At 53.2% G+C, this 22,176-nt stretch overlaps 1 long non-coding RNA gene across 1 annotated transcript in view; it reads left to right on the top strand.

Moving 5' to 3' along the window:
• LOC128626447 (uncharacterized) overlaps positions 1-16,024 on the top strand; it is a 142,429-nt gene extending 126,405 nt beyond the window's left edge. The window contains exon 3 of the long non-coding RNA XR_008390425.1: positions 15,960-16,024. This is a non-coding gene — a long non-coding RNA (uncharacterized LOC128626447). The remainder of the gene's footprint in view (positions 1-15,959) is intronic.
• The last annotated feature ends 6,152 nt before the right edge of the window (positions 16,025-22,176 follow it).

The raw sequence follows: 22,176 nt of genomic DNA, 5'->3' as shown, positions 1-22,176 counted from the left end.
ATGATTGGCAATGTCGGAGCCGCCCCCTGGGTCTGAATCGGCCCCGTCAGAGAGCGGGAGCCTGTACGTGAGGACGGCTGCCAGGAGGAGGCTGTGGCCGAGGCTTCACAGCTTCATTTAAAAAGCAGGGTCTCCTCTGACTCCTGGTGAGGTACCAAGCTTCCGAGTCTTTCCTCTTGCAGTTTTCCGTGAGGGTGGACCCTTAGTTGGCTGCTGGAGCATGGGCCACGCACCCAAGTCCAGCAGCGCCCGGAGCCCACGCCTGGCTGGACGGGGCGCGGTTAGAACCGGCCCAGAGGCGGTTGGGCTGTGGGCTGGCAGGGAGTTACTCAAGTGCGGAGCCCGTGTACTGTTGTTTCCTGGCTTAATTCTTCTCTGGCTTCCGCACAGTTTCAGTCTTGGTCCTTCTGCTTTGGCAGGGGTGGGGGCAAAGGGGCCAGGCTGCACTCCAGAGCCATTTCTCATAACCCCTTCCACGTGGTCACTGTCATGGTCAGCTCAAACCCCTCCAGGTCCCACTGAGCCTCAGACCCTCTGGTGCATCTCTGTGCCTTGGCCCCGGTCAGTCCCACGTGCGAGGGTTGCTCACATCCCTCCTTGGAACTCCCTGCTCCTCATCTCTCCCAGGTCCCTTGTCCCTCACTCTGTGTTTACCTCGGGGCCATCTTCCTTGTCGTCATTCAGACGCTTCCTAACGGGGTGTACTTGGCTGAGAAGAGATGAGAACTGCCAGAGCTTTGACACCAGAGAAGACCTTCAAACATGTCTGATGTTGCCGCTTCTCTTTCCGACGGGCGTGCCTTGCCCAGCAGACCCGGAGTGTGTCCCATGCAGTGCCGGACACTCAGGTCTCAGGTTCCTCTCGTCTGGGAAGCCGGATGCTTAGAAAACGGGTGTCAGCAGTGGCGGGCCAGACAAGTCCTGTCCGCAGAGCTGACCGTCAGTCACGGTGGATCTAGCCACCGGTCTCACACTTCCCTATCAAGAGAGACAAGTTTATACCTCCATAAATATCTCACCTGTCACGGAAGATCAAACTTCCTTTATTATACCGCAGAGAAATTTAGCATTTCTCCTCCATCATGTTTGATAACAGCACCTGTCCCTGGAATCACGCCCTGACGAGCTGTCTCCACGGTTTCTGAGGCGGGACCAATCCAGCCACTGAACGTGAACAAAGAAGATGGGTGGTTTTTAAAACGCACACTGGTTCGTTTCAGTAAGAGAGACGTCTATTCAAATGAATGTTGTAAGTGATGAAAAGTTCAGAGAACACACAATTTTAGAATCTTAAAAACAAAGTCATCATAAAAAACTACATGTGAACGGATTTGATCACAATGAAGTCTTTGAGCTGCATCGTGCTTTGTAATGCTATGAATTCTTACATCAGTTTAGAAGTTTTTCTTTTCAGAGGAACGTTTTTTTTTAATGTAAAGCCATTTGTGATTTTTTCCAATCAATATTTCATTTATGATTCATGTGCTCCTAGAGTGGATACTGCAAATGCCTTAATGCATAAACATGGACCCTGGGAGGGGTCAGAACGCTCTTGCTGCCATCGACAATCCACACGCCACAAGAGGCCACTGACAGGTGGAGCAGGTGCATCTCTAGAATATTCTTGCAGGGGCTTCGTTTACGGCTGCACACAAAAACGGCGGCTGATGCTAAGGGCAGCGTCTGTCAGAGAAGCGTGCGTGTCTGCGTGTGTGTGCCATGGAGTCTTTGCCTCTGGCAAACAGCGTTTCGCTCATTCAGGGACGGCAGACAGTGGGTCACAGAAGAACCGTGAGTGGTTGGATGCTTTGGGGAGAGTGAACTGGGCCGGGAGCTGTGATCCCAGGCGGCTCCTGGCGAGGCTTCCCTCTGCGAGGCAGCTCGCGGTTCATCTCCTCCGAGTTGCCCGCTCGCCGTTCCTGCACTGGACCACACGCCCTCCTGACAGGTGTCCCGCCTGGAGAACTGTTCACCCGCGTGGTTCATTCTCACATGTGCCCAGCGCAGACACACGGGCCTGCCTGTGGTCCTCGTGACCCCCCCGCCCCGGCCCGGGGATGGAACAGCCAGCACATGCTGACTTCCCACCGGAGGAAGCCGAGGCCCAGCCTGGGGCTGCGAATGCCATGAGGCCTCAGAATTCTCACGTGGTCGACTTGGGGCACCATCTTAAACCCTCTGGTCCCAAATCCATTTTTTCCTCTGTAATCGGGTGCAATGACATTCGTTGGGGAAGGAGAGGGAAGAGAGAAAGATTCTGTCACCAAGGGGGCGTCTTTTCTCTTACAACTGCATTTGTGTTCATGCGTTTTTCTTCTTTTTTTGGGCGGCGTGTGGTGAACCTGCCATCCTTTCTCGCACAAGCCGCTTGTGCTCACCGCGTCCAAGCGCAGCGTCCGGGGACGTAGCGCTGGAGTGGAAACTGGCCGCGGCAGAAGGGTTCACACCCCAGAAGTGGGCCAACCACGCAAGTCTGAGCTTTCGTCTCCAGAGTGGTTGTGAGACATGCGCCTTCCCCAGTGCTTTTTTCAATGTTCTTTTTGGTTTTCTGCCAGTTCTCACTGGACCCGGTCAGGTCGGCATCTTTGCTAAGAATTGAGGTTGAAAGCTAAGTCACTGTCTTGACTTGCCCAGGCCTAGATAAGCAAGGCAGGAAGCGCAGAGAGTTGGGTCTTCCCTGTACTTGACCTTGACACTCCAGAAACCAGCTGGAGCATTACTTCTCCTCACTGTAAACCGACGGGCCAAGGCCCGTGTGCCTGAGCTGCTGGTGGAGCAAGTTGCTGGTGTTTCCTTGGAAAAGGGCTCCCCCACCCCCCGGCCCCTTCTGTTGAAAGAAGTGCCTTCCAAACACAGCCTTGAGCCTGTCTTCAGGCTCTAACACGGGCAAGTGCACAGCAAACACGTAACTATTAGCAATGGTTTGTAAGGAGATGCACCGTTTTTTGAAAGTGTTGGTTAACATTTTGGTACAGTCATTCAAGGATGGTTCTGAGCTCAGTTTTGGGTCCTTTATTTTAATGTCCAACTGAAGGGAGACCACACAGTTCCTGCCTGTCCTGTGGTGGCTCAGAATGGGGGTCAGCAGCTTTTTTTCTGGAAAGGGCCAGAGGATGAATATTTTAGCCTTTGTGGGCCATGTAATTATTCTTCTGTTTGTTTCACAAGCTTTTAAAAATACACACACAAAAAAACCCCTTAGCTTGCAGATGATACAAAACAGCCACCGTTTGCCTCCCCGAGGTGCACCATGTAAGGTCTGAAGCCAGTCTGCCCGGGTTCAAATCCTGCACCTGTACTCCCGGCCGGGTTACTTCTCTGTTCTGTGGCTCGGGATAAGGGGGTGTCCTCACAGCCCTTCCCTCCCAGGGCGTTGTGAGGATTCAGTGACCTCATGCATGCAAACACCTGGGAGAGCAGTGATGTCATTGGCAAACATGGCCCTTAGCTCTCAGGAACGGGTTTGGGCGGGGGGCCCCAGCCCGGTTGGGTTTTCGCAGCCTCCACTTTCCCTCGGGAGCACGGCCACGGCAAACAGTAACCCAGCTGTGCTTTTCTCGTGGCATATTGTGCTCGGGGAAGAATAAATACCGTGTGCTTAAAGTATTAAAATAGTCCCCCTGTGCGAAATAAAAATAGCTCTTACCTTCCAGGGTGGTGTTGCAGAGTAAATGAAATGATGAATATGCACTTGCTCATTATACTGTGTAACGCTAGTCATTATTGCGGAGGAGACCTGATGGTAATGAGCAATCAGACAGGAGTGGCAGGCAGAGCCTTCCCCTGGGCAGGGCCCCTGGTGAGCGGACGCACGTCTCCTGCTCTCGGACCACAGGGCCACGGGCCGCGCAGGAGCTGGGTAACCACACTCCAGCTGAAACAGCTTCATTTTTAAGGCATAATACAAAGGTTTAGGGTTTGTATGTTTGCTTGCTTTTAGGGACATTTTTAAATCGCAAAAGACTTGTAGTTCAAGATGGCTGTCAGAATAAACACCTGCTAAATGTCCGATGTTCCTAATAACTGTAGAATAAATGCACGCAGACGAAACCCTCTGTGCATACATTGTAGAGAACACCTCAGCAGTGCAGGGACTGAGCTAGCCAGCCATCGGCAGTCCCTCTGTGAAAGAGGCACAAAAGGGTGCACTTCAGCGAAGCGAAACTGATATTTAGAACATAAAGACACTTGTTTCAAAAAGACAAAATCCTAGTGGAAAAACGGACAAAAGTCACAACCGGCCTCCTGTTTCTCAAAGAAGAGATACAAGTGACTAATAAATAGAAGAGCCTCGACCTCACTAGGAAGGAGGGGCAGGTTGGAACAGGAGTGTGATCTTTTACTCACCGGGAAGCGCAGACTCGCTGTGTGAAATACTGCTGCTGATGCAGACACGGCTCCTCTTACTGCTCCTGTAAGGGCGTTGTTACCGCTCCTCGGCAGCACAGGTTGGCGGTGTCTGTTCGAGTGGGAAACGTGTGCGATCTGTGACTCCGTAACTCCAGTCTCGCCTTGTGCCCTAGAGACACGCTTGCGCGTGGCCGGTGTGAGAGTACAAGTGTGCTCACCGGAGCAGCGCGTGCACGGCAGCCGCCAAACTGGCAACATCAGAACTGGAATAAATGCACCACCATTTATTGCTGGTATGCAGCACATACCATAAAGTGAGGCAGATCCCTGCAGACCACTGTGGAGAGGTCTTCAGACGATACCGTTAGGTGACCAGAATACAACCTGCAGAACAAGAGGTAAAGCGTAAAACAGTGTAGATGTTAAATCAGCCCCCCCTACGTACGAAACCTGCAGAGAAATGGGCGTACGCACAAGATTTAAACTCAGAGCAGAGCCACATTGGACGCAGGCCAACCTGAGTGATTTCCTCCAGGAAGAGGGACTCAGATTTTGAGTGGTGCCAAAGGAAACTTTATCTTGTATATTTGACATATTTTAAGAAATTAGAATGGCCCTGGCTGGTGTAGCTCAGGGCATTGAGCGTGGGCCGTGAACCAAAAAGTTGCTGGTTTGATTCCCAGTCAGGGCACATGCCTGGGTTGTGGGCCAGGTCCCCAGTGGGGGCCATGTGGGAGGCAACCACACATTGATGTTTCTCTAACTCTCTCCCTCCCTTCCCCTCTGTCTAAAAATAAATTTAAAATCTTAAAAAAAATTAGAATGTATTCATGTTTGCTTTTGAATTAAAAAGTAAATAATTTTAAAAGTATAATCAAGCCTCAAGATAGAGAACTGAAAAACACAAAGGAAAAAAGTCTCTAACTCCACCACACCAAGACAACCGCGTTCACCCTTCCGCCCTGCATCCTGGCTGTCATTTCCCTGCATGTGCGCGGATGGGGTTGGAAGCGGCGGTCTGCACGGGGGTCGGGGGCGGTGGAGACCAGCGGTGTGTCAGTGTCAGCGGAAGACGTAGAAGCAGCTGAAATGTGTGGACGCTGGGAATTCAGAGGACACGGGCGAACTGCTGACACCTTGTGGAGACTCGGGAAACCGGAGGGGGTGATGGCGGAGTGTCCGGTAGTTGGAACCCGCAGTGCAGAGCGCAGGGCGGAGTGAGCTGACCTACTCGCGCAGCCCTTCCCTTCACTTCCCTGTCCCCGTTGGTAACAGTAGCACAGCGGCGAAGCAGGTGCTCTGCAGAGTCCCGGCAGCAGGCAGCCTGCGGGCGAGAGGGGAAGGGCCGCAGTCCTGGACCGAGAGTCCAGCGCAGTGAGTCTGGGCCCTGCCCGTGTGACCGTTGGGGCCCATTCTGCTGTTACATGCCCCAGAAAAGCTGTCTGCTTCTGTGTTTTCAGAGTCATGAACAGGTGTTCATGTTATCCCCGTGTGGTTTTCACCGTTTTTCTTGATCTGTGTGTTAGGACTTTTTCTGTTGGTTTTCAATGGCATCTGTGCCTCAGCTTCTTGATCCTGTTTGCCTGAGGTTTCTCTGTTTTATTAGTCATTTCAAAGAACAAGCATTTGTTTGGCTGATCACATCACTTCTGGGGAGGGACGTCTTTTTCATTAATGTCGGCTTTTATCTCGGTATTTCCTTCTTTTGAATTTCTTTGAGTTTATTTTCTTGCACATTCCTGCCCAGTAATGAGAGTTTGCGTTTCCTGTTTTCTCCATTGCCTGGGGGCAGCAGAGCATGTGGCTAATAACAATAATAATAACAGGGTGAGAAAAGGGCCTGGCCCCTGGGAGTGGAGTGACAGGTGGAGGTCTCCATGGAGACAAGAAGGAAGAAGGAAGTTAGCAAGAAGGATGTCAGCGAGACCCAGGCAGCCTCTGGTCTGGAGGTGGCCGTCTGAGTAATGGGGGGGAAATATTGGAGGCTCGTGGGCTAAGATTCCCCTGCCCCCAAACCCTCCAGAGGAGTCCTTCCACTGGTTTTTTTTTTTTAATTTAATTTAATCACTATGCTCATCTATAGTGATTTGTGTTAGAGTAAAATAGATGACCCAAGAGGTACAGCTAAGAGACCCAGATGTCCAGGATAGCTAGTTCACCATCCAGGACGTTGGGCTCACCCTCAGTCAAGCCCAAGCCACATTTTGGGGGTCCCTAGCTGTAGCTGATCTAGACTGAAAATGCGTGTTGCTGCCCCACCCTCTGAGCATCACTGGAGAGCAAGTGTTTCCCTCTAGTCCCAGTTCAGGCATTTGGGAATCTCTCCCAGGAAAGGCACTGCAGAGAACAAAATGTCGAGATCTCAAAGACATTTGAACATTTCAAACAGGAGAGCGAAATGTGTATTTCAACAGCAAAAAAAAAACCCCTTTCACGGTTAAGGTAATCACCTCCCTGACTTTGAACTCTTTCCTGGGGTGTTTGAACACTGCCTTCATTCTGACCTCGAGGCCCTAGGCGGCCCCTCCCCCCAGCGTCCCGTGCGCGCTCCGGAAGGGGGCGCTTTCCTCTGCTGCCTGTTTCTCCCATCAGCCCGTGGCTCATTGGACTGGCTTTCACATCAGTGTGTTTTCATGGTACACAGTGGTTTCCCCAGTTACACAGCAGGCCCCGTGCCAGGAAACCTCTTCCAGGTAACGTAAAGCATATTTGAGCACAAGAAGAATTGTGTGTGCCTGGCTAACAGCAAGCACTGGTTTTTAATTCTCCGTGAGAATGCCGCCTCTCCGCCAAGAGGCTACCCGCTACCTGGCGAACCCTTCGTGCCTAAGCCGTCACTGCGCGGCTGGAATGCGCGCCTGCATCATGTGACACACGGTTGGGAAAATCCCATGCGCGCGTCTCTCCTCGGGTCCCCCACGGCCCTGCCTGGGCGCAATGCTTTCGACTGCAGGCAGTGCCAGCCCCTCTCATACCGGCTGAGCCCACCACAGCCCGTCTGCGTGGGGAGAGAGCCTCTAGCTGTGCAGTGCCTGGCGCGTCTCACGTGGCCCTCGGGGCGGCGTGGTGAAGTGGTGACCCTGGTCTCACAAGGGCAGACAGGTCACCGCCGTTCCCCACCCTGTAGACTCGCTGCGTCTGTTTAACCCTGTGCAGATGCCTGTAATGAAGTTTTCTTACGCGTGGTCGGTCTGCGTGTTTCAGGTGCCTAGCAGTATCCACCGGAACAAAAATACTTCCACAAGATGTTTCCTGCCCCCCGGATGCTTGTGAGCACTTGTCGAATTAATAATTATATCAGTAAAAACGGGATGATTCTGTAGATGCATGATTATCATTCAGTATTTCTATTTAAAACAATATCTTCAGCAACTGTTCATGTTAGTCATTTTTGCTCACAATGCTTTTATAATGATTTAATAAACTTTGTAATACTAGAGCCATTTTGGAAATAACAGTAACAGCAAAATTAAATCAAAACATGTGCCAGAGCTGAAGTCATTTTTTAAGAATTGAGTGCTTTTGTTGTACTTATCAAATAAAAAGGAATTAAAGTGATTGAAATTGGTACATAGTATAAGAAGTCAGAATACATAATTAAATAAACTTGGAAAAAGAAACAAGGAATTAATAGGAACACGGATTTTAACAAATTGGAAAGCCAATTTTGGGTGTATAAGTGCAAGAACTGACTCTATGTGGGAAAATAAGACCAAATTAAAAAATGAAGAATTGAAAGAATACAAGTTTCTCAAATTTTAAACTCTAAAAACATTTAAAAGTAGACACGAGCATGGAAATGAAGCCGCTATAGCCATGGACGCAGATGGGATTGTAAACCTCTGACAAGACTGCCGTGTGGAAAGGTGTGGAGGTGAATTTGGTGCGTTTGATGGAGCGCATGGCTTTGAGGATATTATCACAGGCTCAAATTTATTTATGAGGGAGAGAAAAACCTGAGGAGGCTGAGAACCTTGAGACCTTGAGAAACTCATCACAGAAGTAACTCCTTTTAAACAGCCGGACTCGGGTCGCTTCACGGTGGCAGCGTTTCATGTTCTCAAGGAAATGACTTCTCCGCTCCCTGAACTCCCTCTGTGAAGCCGACACTGTCCTCACAGAGAACTGTGACAGAGAGCACTCAAAGAAGAAGACACAGATTAGTTTAATTTGTGAGTGTCAACGCCTGATCGATAGATGAGATAGAATCTGGACTCACACACCGCATTGAAAGATCAATACATGGTGACCAGCAGGGTTTGCTGAGCAGCTGGGTTTTGCTCTGTGATTGTGAAGGGGTTCCTGGGCGATACAGTCTGCTCAGCAGCGGTTGTCCACTCTCATCAGCCTTGCTTCTCATTGTTCCACCGTCGGCGATGGTGCTCCGATGTCCACAGGTTCTAGAACAACCGGAAACTTTGATGTTACTGTCACAAGACACTGAGACCGGTCCCATAAGAAGCGGACATTGCACAGTGGGCTCTCGGGCCACTTGATGAGGCCGGGGCCGTTTGCCGTGTGGTCCACACCATGACGATGACGGCGGAAGGAAGCGCACGGGGGACGGGGGACGTTGGGCGTGCTCCGCAGCGCTGTTCTGGGCACTTCTGTGTCTGTCGTGGTGACATGGCTCTTTTCAGACCAACACTCCTTGTGACACATGACAGTTACAAACCCTGGACAAAGTACTGTCTGCAACACAGTTATTTGGAGACATTGGATAATGACGAAAGTGGGCATACAGCGGAGTGGAAGAAGGTCCCAAAACAAATCAACCAAACTCAAAGGACGAGGCCATTTTTGGGTGGATTACGAAACTACCAAGAAGCCAGGGCCCAAACTTGCCCAATCATCTAGTAACTTTGGAAAGAATAATATGTATAAGATGTGTATGTATATATGTGATAATAGAAGAGAAGGAAAAAGCAAACAGGGCAAAACGTGTAAACTATTGAAAAAAAGCGGTAACTTTCCTATAAAACGTAAGCTATTACGATGTTTTAATAGTTATAAAAGTTGTTCAAGGATTTTTTGTACTATTTCTTGCAACTCTTCTGTGTGTTTAAAAGGACGTCAAAATGAAAAGTTATAAACATAGCGCAAAGACTTTGGAAAACTGGAGTTTAAAATAAATTTAACTATGTACCTACTGTGTGATCTCGAAACTCTACTCTTTGCTATTTACCCAAGAGACACGAAAATGTGTGTTCACAGAGAGACTGGTTCAGAAATATTCATAGCAACCATGTCAACAAAAGAAGGAGGGCGGCTCAAATGTCTACCCACAGAAGATGGATAAAAGAAACTTCACATACAAGTGTGTACTGTGGAGAGAACCACTAAAGGAGAATGAACTACTGGTTCGTGGGACAATGCTGGATCTCACCGTCTGTTTAACAGAAGGTGGCGTGGTGTGATCCCTTTAATTAAAGTCACACCGCCAGCCAAACCAATCCCACAGTGGCAGGCGTCAGAGCAGGGGCTGCCTCGGGGGCGTGAGGGCTGGCGGGGAAGAGGAACACAAGACAGTCTGCCTCAGTGGGCACGTTCATGTCTTGACGTTGGTGCTGGTTTTGTGATTATGTGTCACCCACAGAATTGTGTCATTAAGATCTCTGGGCTTTTTTTTCAACAGATGTAAACTTCATCTCAGTTTTAACACGTGCTCTGGAAATAGAGCAGCTGATGGTGAAAGGCATCGTCAAGTCAATACTCGCTCTCGAGATATGACCAGAAGCGTCCAGTCTCTGGACGTCTGGGCCAACGCTCGGACTTGAACGCAATTCTGATTCCTGGCAGTGAGGGTGGTCCCGCAGCAGTAACGGGAAAGAGAAAGGCACCGAGGAGCAATCTGACGTGATTCCTGGAAAATAAACAAAGAATCAATCGAAAACTGCTCACATTGGCAATTTAGAAAGCCAGTCCCAAAATGCAGTTTTAAAAGAGCAATACCTTTCCTGTAAAATATAAGCTATCGAAGTGTAAGGGGGGATATTTTAATAACACTGAAAATAGGAAAATTTAGCAATAAATAGAAAGGAAACATACCGGGTGCATTTAAAAAACCCAACTAAACTCAATCATATTGAGATGCATGAGATTGAAATGGAGAAACATACAATGTTTCTGGTCGAAAAGACTCACTGAAAAGATACCGGTTCTCCCTAAATTAACAGAGAAAGTGCCTCCCGATCAAAGTCTCTGTGCAATTCTGTACGACGCAGTTGCTCCCCATGACAGTCGAGGTGCGTCAGAACCGCTTCCAGGACGTGCGGACGAACAGAATAGGGAGGAACCTGCAGCTGTGCTCTCACTGTGCAGTTAGACTGAGAATGCAGACAGCTGGGGCATTTCAGAAACTGGAGAAAAGGTAGGATTCGTTCATTATGTATCACTGGCACACAGGGTGACTGTTTGGGAAGAAAATAACAAATGGAGAGTTCTTCATCTGCTTCAGTAATAAATTTGAGATGACTAGAAACAAAAGATCAAACTAGGTGTCACACGTGAGGTTGTGGATGCCGCCTTTTTTTTTTGGTGTGTTGGTATGTTGTGCTTTTTATATGATGAGTAATTGCTTGTATGATAAATTTTGTACGAAGACACCTGCAGTAAGTAAGTGTTTGGTGAAGATAATCTCTCACTCTGTGCCTCGTGGGTCATTTCTGTCCCCTGCTTTCCTGCTGGTGATTTTGCAAAGAGAGCCGGCCTTCCCAGCAGCGAGCCCGGCCCGCACAGAGGCACCTGGCCCAGGAGGCTGAAGCATTGCCCCAGGTCTGCACACTGAGCGCTGATGAACGGTGTGGACTTGCGTGTGTCCGCAGGGGCCCCGTCCTTGTCTTCCGCGTCACCCTCTGGAGGAGAGCAGGTCTGTCTCCGTACCGGACAGCCTCCTTCAGAACAGCCCCCCCTCACCCCCAACAGCAGCGCTTCCTCGAGGCTCAGGGAGGGGGGCACCCTGCCACGTGGGCACCACATGTACAGGTTCCTCTGCGTTGGAAGTTGCCTTGTATCGCTCCCACGGGCGCCTTTTCTGGAAGGGTGCAGGAGAAAAGGGGGTGGGCCCGGAGAGGGTCGTTTAAGGATAGTTTGCCTCCAGCGAAGTGCTTCCACAGAGGCGCTGGGAGAGGGAAGCAGACCTCTGGGCGTCAGGACTGTCCACATGGTGCAGGACACGAGCCACGTTTGGGTCGTCCCTGGAAACACGGCTGAAACCAGCAAAGGACGGAGGGAGGGGGGAGCAAGGACGGAGGAAAGGGGAGACGGTGGGGGGACTATGAAGCATAGAGGCGACTGAAGACAGGAAAAAGTTGTAGGAACGTAGAAGACATCTAAGTGCTGATGTCAAGTGCGCACCCTGCCCCCACCGTCCAGGAGCACCGTTGTCCCGGTTCAGCACAAACCACAGTCACCGACGCCCAGCCCTGAGTTGGCCTGAGCCGCCTGTGGATGGGCTGCAGCTGCAATGCGAGGCCGATGAGGATGCGGTTGGAGTGCCGAGGGCAGGAGAGGACAGTCACGGGAGGCAGCGCCTGCAGCCTGGTGAGAGGACGTGCGTGAAAGGCGTGCAGGAAGGACAGGGAGCGCGTGTCCAAACGTGGGGTCTGCAGGGAGGGCCTGGCGCACCCGTGTGGAGGGAGCAGGGGCCAGACTCGCAAAGATTGGAAGCAGACCGTGCTCGCTGATGGATTCAACACCCGTTTTGCTGCAGGGCTGAGCAAATCGGAGAGGGAACAGGAAAAGGGCCAAGGGGCTTAAAACTTTGGGCGAGGGAATCCATCGCCGTTGCCCCGGTTCCCATTATTCTTCAGCTGCACAAACACCCAAAGAGATGACCTCACACGTCCCACAGGCATGACCGGAGACGGCGGCCCAGATGTTCACAGGAGACGGCGCTGGTGCGGGTGTGTAGCCGTGTGGCCCCGAGACGGCCCCGGGAAGGCCCCAGGAAGAACTTAGTCCGCTTTTTTCCCCCCTTTTAACAGAAACCACAAGTGAAGGCTAACTCAGAAAGAAACTGAGAAGCGTTCCACGTGCGCTCTGATGCGGGTTCGTGTTTTGTACACGCTTGGGAAGCACTCTGCACGCCACCCTCCGCTCAGGAATTTGTACAAGTAGCATTTCTCCTTGTACGACAGAATTCTGCTGAAAACAGAATTTTTTCTGCCATTTCCATCACTTTGTTCTACATGTTCCACAGCTCTGCTTTTTACAGCCCGCTTTCCATTTTTATACCATTGAGCAGCACCAAAAGGGACATCTGTGTCCAAAAGGCTGTCAAATGTACATTTTGACCCTGAGATTTTTCCTGGACTCCACTGAGGGCAATTCCACTGAGGGAATGAAGGCTCGTTCCCTGTTTTTCAGAATCCCACGGCGTCCAGCACACGCCACAGCAGGCGCTGTCCTGCTCCTGCGGACAAGGGCGTCCAGAAGGGCGGCTGCAGAACCGGTGGGTCTCGGCCTGTTTGCCAAGACAGACAAGGCTGCAGCCTGCACCGTTTCAGACTGAAGTGGAACTGGGCAGGAGCCCAGTTCTGACTAATAATAAATGTTCCGTCATGTAGGTTGGTGAGAGCTCAGAACCAGGTTTAAATTATTTAGGCAAACAACAGAATTTTACCCGAGAGCAAACTCGGACCTCCAGCAGCCCTCCACGGCTGACGTCGGCTCGGATCTGCGGCCCCGCCCGAGCTGGAGACCTGAGCGAAAGAAAGAGCTTTATTCACCGGGGGAAAGTGTTCTCCAGAATCGTGAATGCAGCTCAATTAATTCCTCAGGAGCTATAATTACAAAACCTTTTTTATTAGTTATGTTACGCTGCTGTGCAGTGATTGGATTTCGGACTCTATGATACTTCCCCAAAACTGGCTCCAGGGACAGTATTTTTATTACCTGATTTTTATAAGCCTGATTTTAGACCAAGGTATTTCTGCAGAACATTTTAATATGACTATTTTTTAATAGGTGCACAAAACCATACTCATTTATAGAGTAATAAAGTCTGTGCAAAGACCGTAAGAATATAAATGCAGATGCCAGTTTGTTTACTGCTGAAATTCAGCAGAGCGCCCCCCCATCTCTGTTAACATGGGCATCAGTGCAGATTCCGGACGGTGCCCAGGGCGATAAAGTCCCCTCCAATGAATCAGCAGCTTCCTGTATTTGTAGTTCTTATCTTAATACTCTCCACATTCATAGTCAACTCTGTTTATTTATTTATTGTAAAAATGTCTGTGTGGCGACCAGAAGGATACGGAACAGGTGACCTCAAAGGCCAACGGGGGCTCAGCCCTCACCTGGGCAGCCCCCGGGCGGTGCGTCGGAGTGGAGCGGTGGGTACCGGGCACCGCCTGTTCCGGGGTGGGGGGCGGACCCCAGGGATGTCGGGTCACTTGCCCGAGAAATTGTGCGCCAGGTAGATGAATTGAGATAAAAATTCATGTACATAAAAAATTAAAGCACAGAACCGTCTGTATTCACTTACGAGGGAGAAATGGACACATTTATTCAAAAGTTAGACTCTCTTGTCCATCGTCCTCCTTCCCTTCCCCTGCTCCCAACACTCCCGTCTGGGTGTGGGGGCTCGATGTTTTCTTCGTGAACTGTTTTTAATGCTCAAGAAGAATGTCCATTTCTGCTCATGGCAGAGTGGCTCCCGTGGAACCAAACCTCCTGCAGATGAGAAGAACTGTAAACTCTGGGCAGAATCGTAAAAACAGCTTTTTGAAGGTGCTGGAAGGAGACCCCGGCAGGGAGAAACTGCAGGTGGCAGAGTCTTGGCAGGAGGGAGGGGCCTGTGAGTGTCCCATTGTTACTGCACTTTGAAGGGACAAGATGGCTGTCACCCCTTCAGAGCAGAGCGGGGGCTGTCCGTCAGGGTCTGTTGAGGGGCATTAAAAGTCGGCTCTTTTTCTGTAGCTGAGGTGGAGGTGGGGACCAAACCGCGGAATGAGGTCGTGATCAAATTGTGAGAGTCGCAAAAACTCAGAGAGCACTGAGTCTCAGCTCCTTTGGTCTCCAAGACCAAAGACCGGTTCCTGGGAGAGGAAGGGTGGGGCTGTGTGCTGGGGGCGGGGGGCTTGAGTCAGGGTCTCTGGAAGTCTCTAGTTTGAAGAAGCATTTCAGGATCCCCTGTACCTGGCTCGAAAACAATGACAAAGCCTTAGATGGCGCAGGTCCCCTGTGAGATAGTCCTTCTCTTCCCCCGGGCTCCCCCACCCCACTGGCCTCTAGGCCAATGCCCAGGGCTGTTTTCCAGCCTGAGTCCCCGAGCTGATGATGGTGGATCGGAGAGGCAGGCTCAGGCCACGCCACCCCCGGCCCTCGCTCTGAACTGTTCTCCTCCGCTGCCTTGGACGGCCTTCCGCAGTGACTGCTGAGCCCTGTGCTGCCCCCACTGCCCCCCCCCGGCCCTGCGTGGCTGCCTATAGTTACCTCCGAAAGTTCTGTCCCCCAGGACCTCTCTCCTGCTCAGTAGCCGTCCTCACAGAACGTTCCAGACAGCAGCGACTAGAACACGCCATAGCAAAAGTAAAATCACCCTCCATTGTGCAGTGTGCTTACCCAAAAGACTTCAAAATAAACTCGGCTACAAAGCCACATGAAGAAAAAAAGTCAAAGCTTTGTTAAGTGGTGGAGAAGAGTCACTAAAATTTCTGGGTATAAGGGTCAAGTTGTATGGATGTCTGGTGAGCTCAGTTTGCTTTATATATGTAACGGTCTAGCTAGCGTGAGAACAGGACTTTACTTTTCAGCCCGCTTTTACAAGCAGTGGTTCTGAAGTGACTGGATTGGGGAAAATGTTAGCAGGGAGGAATGGGTGGGCGCTCCCATGTCTAGGCCCTCATCCGCTGCCTTAGTTCCATTTGTCTTTGTGCCCATTTCAAAGCTGACCCCCGATGCTCCCCCCGTGCACCGGTGCCCCCAGCGACCCGTCCGGGAGAGGGACAGAGGAAAGGGAGCTGTCCTCCCCATGCTCACTTCGGTGTCAGTCACCGTGGCCTCAGGCTCTGCCGCCAGCGAGCGGGTGAGGTCGCGTGGCAGGCGTACACGGCGGAATGTGACGCGGCCTCCACAAGGAGGACGTCCTGGCATTTGCAGCCACACAGAGGGAGCCGGAGGACGTTGTCCTAAGGGAAACAAGCCAGACACAGAAGCACAAGCATTGCCTGACCTCACGTCTGTGCGGCGTGGAGGAGAGTCAGGCTCCTGGTGGTGGTTCCCCGGGGCTGCGGGCTGGTCGGAGGGCACGGGCTTCAGTGACGAGGTGACTCAGTTCTGGGGTGACGACACTTAGTGACGCTTGATGGTGTGCTTGACTGACGCTTGGCTGGTAGGTTGTATTCTCACCACACACACAAAGAAGGTTGGGGTGATGGGTGTGTCTTCATAGAGTAACTGTGAATGAAAGCATCCCCTCGTCCACCTCAAATACGCACCATTTTTACCTGTGAGTCTCCCGTCAGACAGTAAGCTGGGGGTGGGGGAAGCAGGTGCAGTATTTATCTGACAGAAGAGAGTGTGTGCCGAAATCGAGTGATCGGGCGTGGGAGGGTCATTTCATGTTCGCTGAGAAAAGTGGCTCACCACCTGATGTTTTGTGACAGTTTTCACCCAGGAAGCCTCACGTGGACTCGAGGACACTTTGGAGCTGTCGCCCGACCATAAGGACCAGGCAGGACCCTGCAGATTGGTGAGCGGACCGCTTCTGCGGTAAGCATTTTGCCTCTCTCATCTTTGTGGAAAACCTGCAGCCTTCTGGGGCGATCGCTCTTACCTGAGAAATGGGGGCGCGGATAATGCTTCCAGGTGGGCTCTGGTGCAATGTGGGGGTGGGGGGCGGCTCCTGAGGGGCTGTACGGGGCGCGAGGGAAAACGCTCAGTGCAGAGGGAGGCCTTGCTGGACAGGCAGGCGGCCCTGCTGCTGCGTCGCTCCCCACTTGAACGTGACAAAGCCGTGGTTTTCTGGAGCACTTGTGGGTGTTTAGGAAGACAAGTGATGGAATGAAAACAGTTCACAGCCCGGGGAGGCTTTAGAGAGTCCGCACATCACTCCTCCGCTGCAGACGAGCGGGTGGCGGCCCAGAGGGGACGCACCGCTGGCTGGTGCTCAGTGCTCGGACTCGGGATGTAGCACCAGAAACACTTCTCTGGGAGTCCAGTGGTCGAAAACAAACGTGCAGAAGGGCCTGTCCCCTGCGATTGCCCCCATGCCCTGCCGTCCCTGCGTGGGTCTCAACCCCGTCCATCCAGGTCCTCTGCTTCTGGGTTGCTGTGGCTTTTAGTGCCATAAGTCTAAACAAACTGTCCTTGACCCTGTTTAAGGGACTGGTCTTCGTTTTTGGCAAACAGTTGATTTTTAGCAAGTGTATTTCTTTTTGGCAAAATGATTTTTGAGCCTACGACTTCCTTTAGGACTTTTAATATACATACTTTTAATAAAGTATCCACAGTCAGTACAAAATGGCGAAGCAGCCCACCAGGAAGCTAACGTTGGACATAAATATGGTGCTTCTCTGGGAGAAAGGGTGGCGGTTTGAGGACTTGCCTCCTTCTTTTTGTTTCCAGATAAAAGGCCAAGAACGTGGTTGTCAGGGTTTAGCCTCTTTTGACACAGGCTTTTCTCCCACCGGCAGAGACGTCATACCCATTGTGGAGAGAGAGCGCCACCTTTTTTATCTGTCTTGTCAAAGTCAGGCATGCTTCTCACATCCAGGTGACCCAGTGGAGTCTCACAGCCCCTGGATGGTTTTAAAACTAGTGGGGACCCATTCTGCCCGTGACTTGAAATAAGTCACTGGCCGAGGCTTGTGGCCCTGTGTCCTGTTGGATAGTCAGGGTCAGGGTCAGCCTGTGCACTTTCTCGTTCGGTCCCTGCTGAGGTCAAGGTCTATGGGGCGGTGCTCTCCCAAGTAGGGGGGGTGGACGAAGTCCCCTGCGCAGCGTGGAGTGAGACGCAATCGGTCTTTGTCTTAGACCGGAGGGGTGTGAAAGATGAGTCCCCTGTGGGTGTGTTGGGGGACCAGCGGCACTGTCCCCTCTGGGCCGGTGGAGCCCTGCACACCCAGGGGGAAGTGACAGGATGAAAGCTTTTGCAAGGAGAGCGGCACCTGCCCACTTCAGCTGTGTGTGGCACTCCTCCCCCCGTGCTGGGGGCCATTGCACCCAACACAGAGAAGAGGAAGACCCGGAACCAGAGTTGTGCGGGCTCCCCCGCACTGGTCAGGGGGCCGGGCCCTTGCTGTGTGCGCCGGCCTGGGGAGGAGGGCGGAGCCAAGACTCTGGGGTAACAGCAGCAGGCGCCAGCAATGTCCCCGAGTGGAGTTGGTGGCCGCATAAGCAGTTGTCTCTTCAGCCCAGGTTTGCAGTGGCAGAATAGAAGTCCTTTGTTCATTTGCTTCGAGAGAGAAAGGAGGTCTTTGAGACCAGATAGATTGTGAGCTCTAAGAAGGAAGGCATATTTCCATAAAAAACAATAGTCTGGAAAGAGGACGCACGCTGTTAAGTGATCTCGTTGCTGCGCAAACGGGAACGAAAAGCCAGCAGGGGGACACGCTGCCTCCTTGGTGCGTTGGGCCGGCAGCTCCAGAGGGCGGCAGGACAACCCGGGGGCAGAGGAGGGTGTGTCTGTGAGCTGTCAGGGGGTCCTCGTGCCGCAGGGGCAGAGCGGGGCTCACTGGGCGTGGTGCCCACAGCAGCGGGGACAGAGGCACCCCGGGGGCCCGGATGCCGGGACTGCATCTCGGACCAGAGGGCAGGGCGTTTGGACGGGAGACGCGGTGGCTGTCAGAGGCCCCGGCAGAGGGCTGCCCGTCCAAACTGCACGCTGCAGACGGGGTGCCCAGAGGTGGGCCCACCGAACTCCAGTCCCCTGGCCTGTGACGAGGGGGCACCGGCAGTGCTGTGGGGAGAAGGCAGCCGTCGGAACCCGGGTGCTGGGCCAGCTGCACACAGTGAATCCGGACACATACTACAGAGATTCTACAAAAAGTGACTCAGAATGGATCACAGACCAACACGGAAAGCGCAGAACTACAGGACTCCCAGAAATAGTGCAGGAGGAAAAATCTAGAAGGCCTTGGGTGTAGCTGTGATGCTATTTTACATACAATACCACAGGCACGGCCCTGAGGGAGATCATTGACACACCGACCTGGTCAGAATTACACACCTCTGCTTTGCCAAAGCCGTGCCGGGAGGGTGGGCGGGCCAGCCACAGCCTGGGAGAGAGTGTTGGCCAGGGCAGAGCCACGCCCTGGCCGGGGCTCTGGGGGTTGCAGCGCGGTCCCCCACACTGGCAGGCTGCGGGTTCAGTCCCCAGTTGGGGTGCATAGAGAAAGCAACCGGTGGGTGGTTTTCCCTCCCTCCCGCTCCCTTTCTCTCTCTCTAAAATTAATAATAAACATCTTCAGGCCAGGATTTAAAAAACTAAATAAAAAAGACATACCCACTATGAATGCATTAATAAGTGACATGCAGAAGTTTGATCTTAAAAAAGAGTGCTCTGAAAAATGCACAGATTTATCTCCATCCTCCCCAACACCCCGTACGAGGTAGCATCTGACCAGTGAGACACACCAGGGCCCCTCCCTGCTGGCGCCTTCCCACCTGTCAGGGCCTCGCCCCTGTCCTCGTGGACCTGCTGTAGCGTCCTGAGGACACACAAGCTCCGCCGGGGCGGGGACTCAGACTCAGAGGCCAAACAGGACCCCGTGTCTGGACTGGGGCCTCTCGTGGACCGTCAGCCCGGAGACCAAAGTCAGGGCCGGGAGCCCGGGGCCGTGGGAGATGTGGCAGAGGCGGGCTGGCCCTACCGGCTGCAGGGCCATGACCGAGGCCTGTTTCCTGTCGCCTTTCCCCAGGGACGGCAGGGCAACCTGCCAGGGCCACAGCCTTCCTGCCTTTAGGCCTGTGCTTGTCCCAGAGGCTCCGAGAAGACAGCGTCAGGATCCCAGCCGGTGCCTGGGCCACAGAAAGATCCTCCGACCAGGTCTGTGTCTGCCGGGCAGCCAGGTGGACTTAAGTCTTTGAGAAACCGGAGCCCAGGTTCTTCCAGTGACTGAAACTTTAAGTAGATAAGGAAACTCACTCTGAGGTTTGCAGACTGGAACAGGGAAGGAGGCGTGTGGAAAACTCACAAAGGGTGGCCAGCAGAAGGCTCCGTGAGGTGCTGGTGAAGGTGTGGAAACCGTCTGCCGCTGCCCGGTGTTCTGCTTGGTCTACGTCCAGCGAAACCCTGGAGGTGGCTCAGAGGTGGTGCTGAGTGCCAGGCTGGTGCCACTCTGCGCTGCAGAGATTGCCTTTTTCTAGAGTTCTACTGCGTGGTTCTGCCCTCTAAATACAGGAGGCGTGGGCCGTGGGCAGAAGTCTCGTGCTGAAGCAGAACTGGCGGGAAGGCTGGCCCTGTGGGCAGGGGCGCCCGGGGTGGCCGATGCTCACACAAAGGCCTTGCGGCGGTGACAGAACTCCGTGGCACGTTCACGTCCGTGACTCAGAGAGCCGCTCACCTGTCACGGAAAGCTGCGTAGAATACACAAGAGACTAGAGAGAGGTGTGATGTCGACTTCTACCTGCGCTGTTCGTCAGGCGGAAAGCACGGATGATGCTTTCCCTTAAAAACAAAATTAGAGTTTGCAGGGAGACACGGTGCCATTGGGGTGGAGAGTCTGAGGAGCCAGCAGTGAGTCTGATGCCGTTTAAGAGGAAAGTGAGGAACGAAGGGAGAGATCCAGGCAGATACTTGAGGCAGAGCTCAAGTGACAGAAAGAAAAACGATTACAATTACAAGTCAACAGTGATGGAAAATGCAGCAGGGTTGGCGAACGGTCGTCTAGTTGGCACAGCCTTGCACGGTGAGCCGCTGTAATTTTAATCAACGGCCAACCCAAAAATAATACAGGTGCAGACGCACAGGAAGAAGTGCCCAGTGAAGGGCAGTGGGAGGGACCAGGCCGTGAACTTGGAGAGAGGACCAGTGGGTTTGCGTGTTGTACCCGAGACACCGTCTTCTGGGTGAGCTGCAGCACAGGTGGGCCACACAGCCAGCCCAGAAGAAGGCGACTCTGGTGTTTAACGCAGGTCTCTGTCTGGAAGTCTTTTAAAGCGTAACCTGAACTGGACCGGGATTATCACCGCAACGTGTGAATTCATTTAAATCCCAGAGGCAGTGTCATCTTTGGGGTGTACACATCACATGGGGAGTAGCAACCCCCCCACTTATTCTGGAGTTGCGGATGACCCGGGTGGTAGGTACCCACCCTCTCCACGTGCGACCCAGGGATGGCCCAGAGGAGAAGCACCCAAGTCGTGCCTGGGTGTGAGAGGGACTTACCCGCTGGGTGCTGACTACCAGGCTCTCTGAGGTCACAGCCCCTGCGGGCTGGCCTCCCCTGGGGTGCCTCAGTGGGGGAGTACGGGTGGCCCAGCTGTGGCAGGACGTGGTCAGGAAGCAGGACACTCGGAGCTGCCCCAGGGCTAGGATGAAGCCCTGTGACAGCTTGTCATTAAACTGCAGCCCACTTCCCACAGTAAAGGCTGCGTGACTGACGGCTCTCCGCAGGGGCCCCGACTCCAGTACACTTTGGAGAGAACCATCAGAAGTCTATTGTTTTCTAACCAAAGTCACTGCAGCCCCCAGGACCCTGTTCCCTCCCCCAGGCGGCAGCAGAGGGCACTGTGCTGCGGTCTCCTGGGCCCCGGTCTCCTGGGCCCCGCTCCCCACCTGGCTCCGCCCTGTGCCTCCAGGCAGAACTGCAGGGCCTGTGTCTTCCAGGTCCCTTGTCTTCCAGCCTCCGGTGGTGGCCCCGTGGTGGCCCCGGTGGTCCTGGGCTCACAGGGTCCATCTCCCTGCATGCGCCAGAGTCCGGTGAGGCACCAACAGGACCTTGCAGCAAAGAGAGTTAAGGGTTTGTTTCTAGGAAGTGGCCCCACAGCCAGAGTCACGAGTGAGCTAACGCCCCAGGACCGGGCTCCCCGACAGCTCCCGGGGATGGGTCGTATAGGAGAAAAACTGTGCATCCTGGGGACAAGGGAGTTAGGCTCATGGTCCCGGTCATGGTGTCTGCTGATTGGTGGCTGCCAGGGTAGGCGGTCGCTGGCCAGTGTGTCCTCTGGTCCCGTGTCAGCCCTGGCGTTGTCTTATCTGCTCCCACTGCTTTCCTGGGCCTGGAGCTGAAGCACCGCCAAGGCCTAGATGTCACCTGCAGTTCGACCGAAACTCTGTCTCCAGGGTCAGCAGACCCGACCGTCACTTGGTTCCTAGGATTGTTTGATTTGGGTCAGAACCTCCTTGTCCTGAGGGCTTAATAGTTAGTGTGTGCACAAGCAAGAGAGAAGGGGGCGGTTGAGCCAGGGTGCTGGAGGGGCAGCCCGAACCAAACAGAGAGAAAGGAGAAAGGGCCGTGGGAGAGACAAGAAGCTTCTGCAGCGCTGTGGTGGGCTCAGCCAGTGGGGGGCCGCGCCAGGACCCAGGGGGGAGGGGGCAGGCGCTTCTTGTCTGCCGCCTCCTTGCTGAGGCGCAGAGGTCCTGAGGGGTCCCGTGTCCCCTGGTGACCCTCACTCCTCCGCTCCCACTCTCGGTGGGGTTGGATGGCGTTCCCCACCTTCTTACCTGTGCCCCTGTGGACCTGGGGGCTGCCGGCTTCCTGCCCCGGCCAGTTTCAGGTGCCCCAGGGTTCCCTTCTCGCTCTTTCTGGCAAACGAACGTGTTCGGGGCCTGTGTTACTTCTTCTCTGCAGCGGGCGCTCTGCCACTTCCTGTGACTAGAAGGGCTTGTGGAAGGGTGGGAAGACCGCGAGGGGAAAGTGGGGAGGGCCCCGCGTGATG

Source organism: Artibeus jamaicensis, unplaced genomic scaffold (assembly GCF_021234435.1).
Source record: "Artibeus jamaicensis isolate MK-2021 breed Jamaican fruit bat unplaced genomic scaffold, CSHL_Jam_final scaffold_612, whole genome shotgun sequence".
Lineage (NCBI taxonomy): Eukaryota > Metazoa > Chordata > Mammalia > Chiroptera > Phyllostomidae > Artibeus > Artibeus jamaicensis.
Note: the sequence above shows the minus strand (reverse complement) of the source record. Positions and strands in the feature narration are given on the sequence as shown.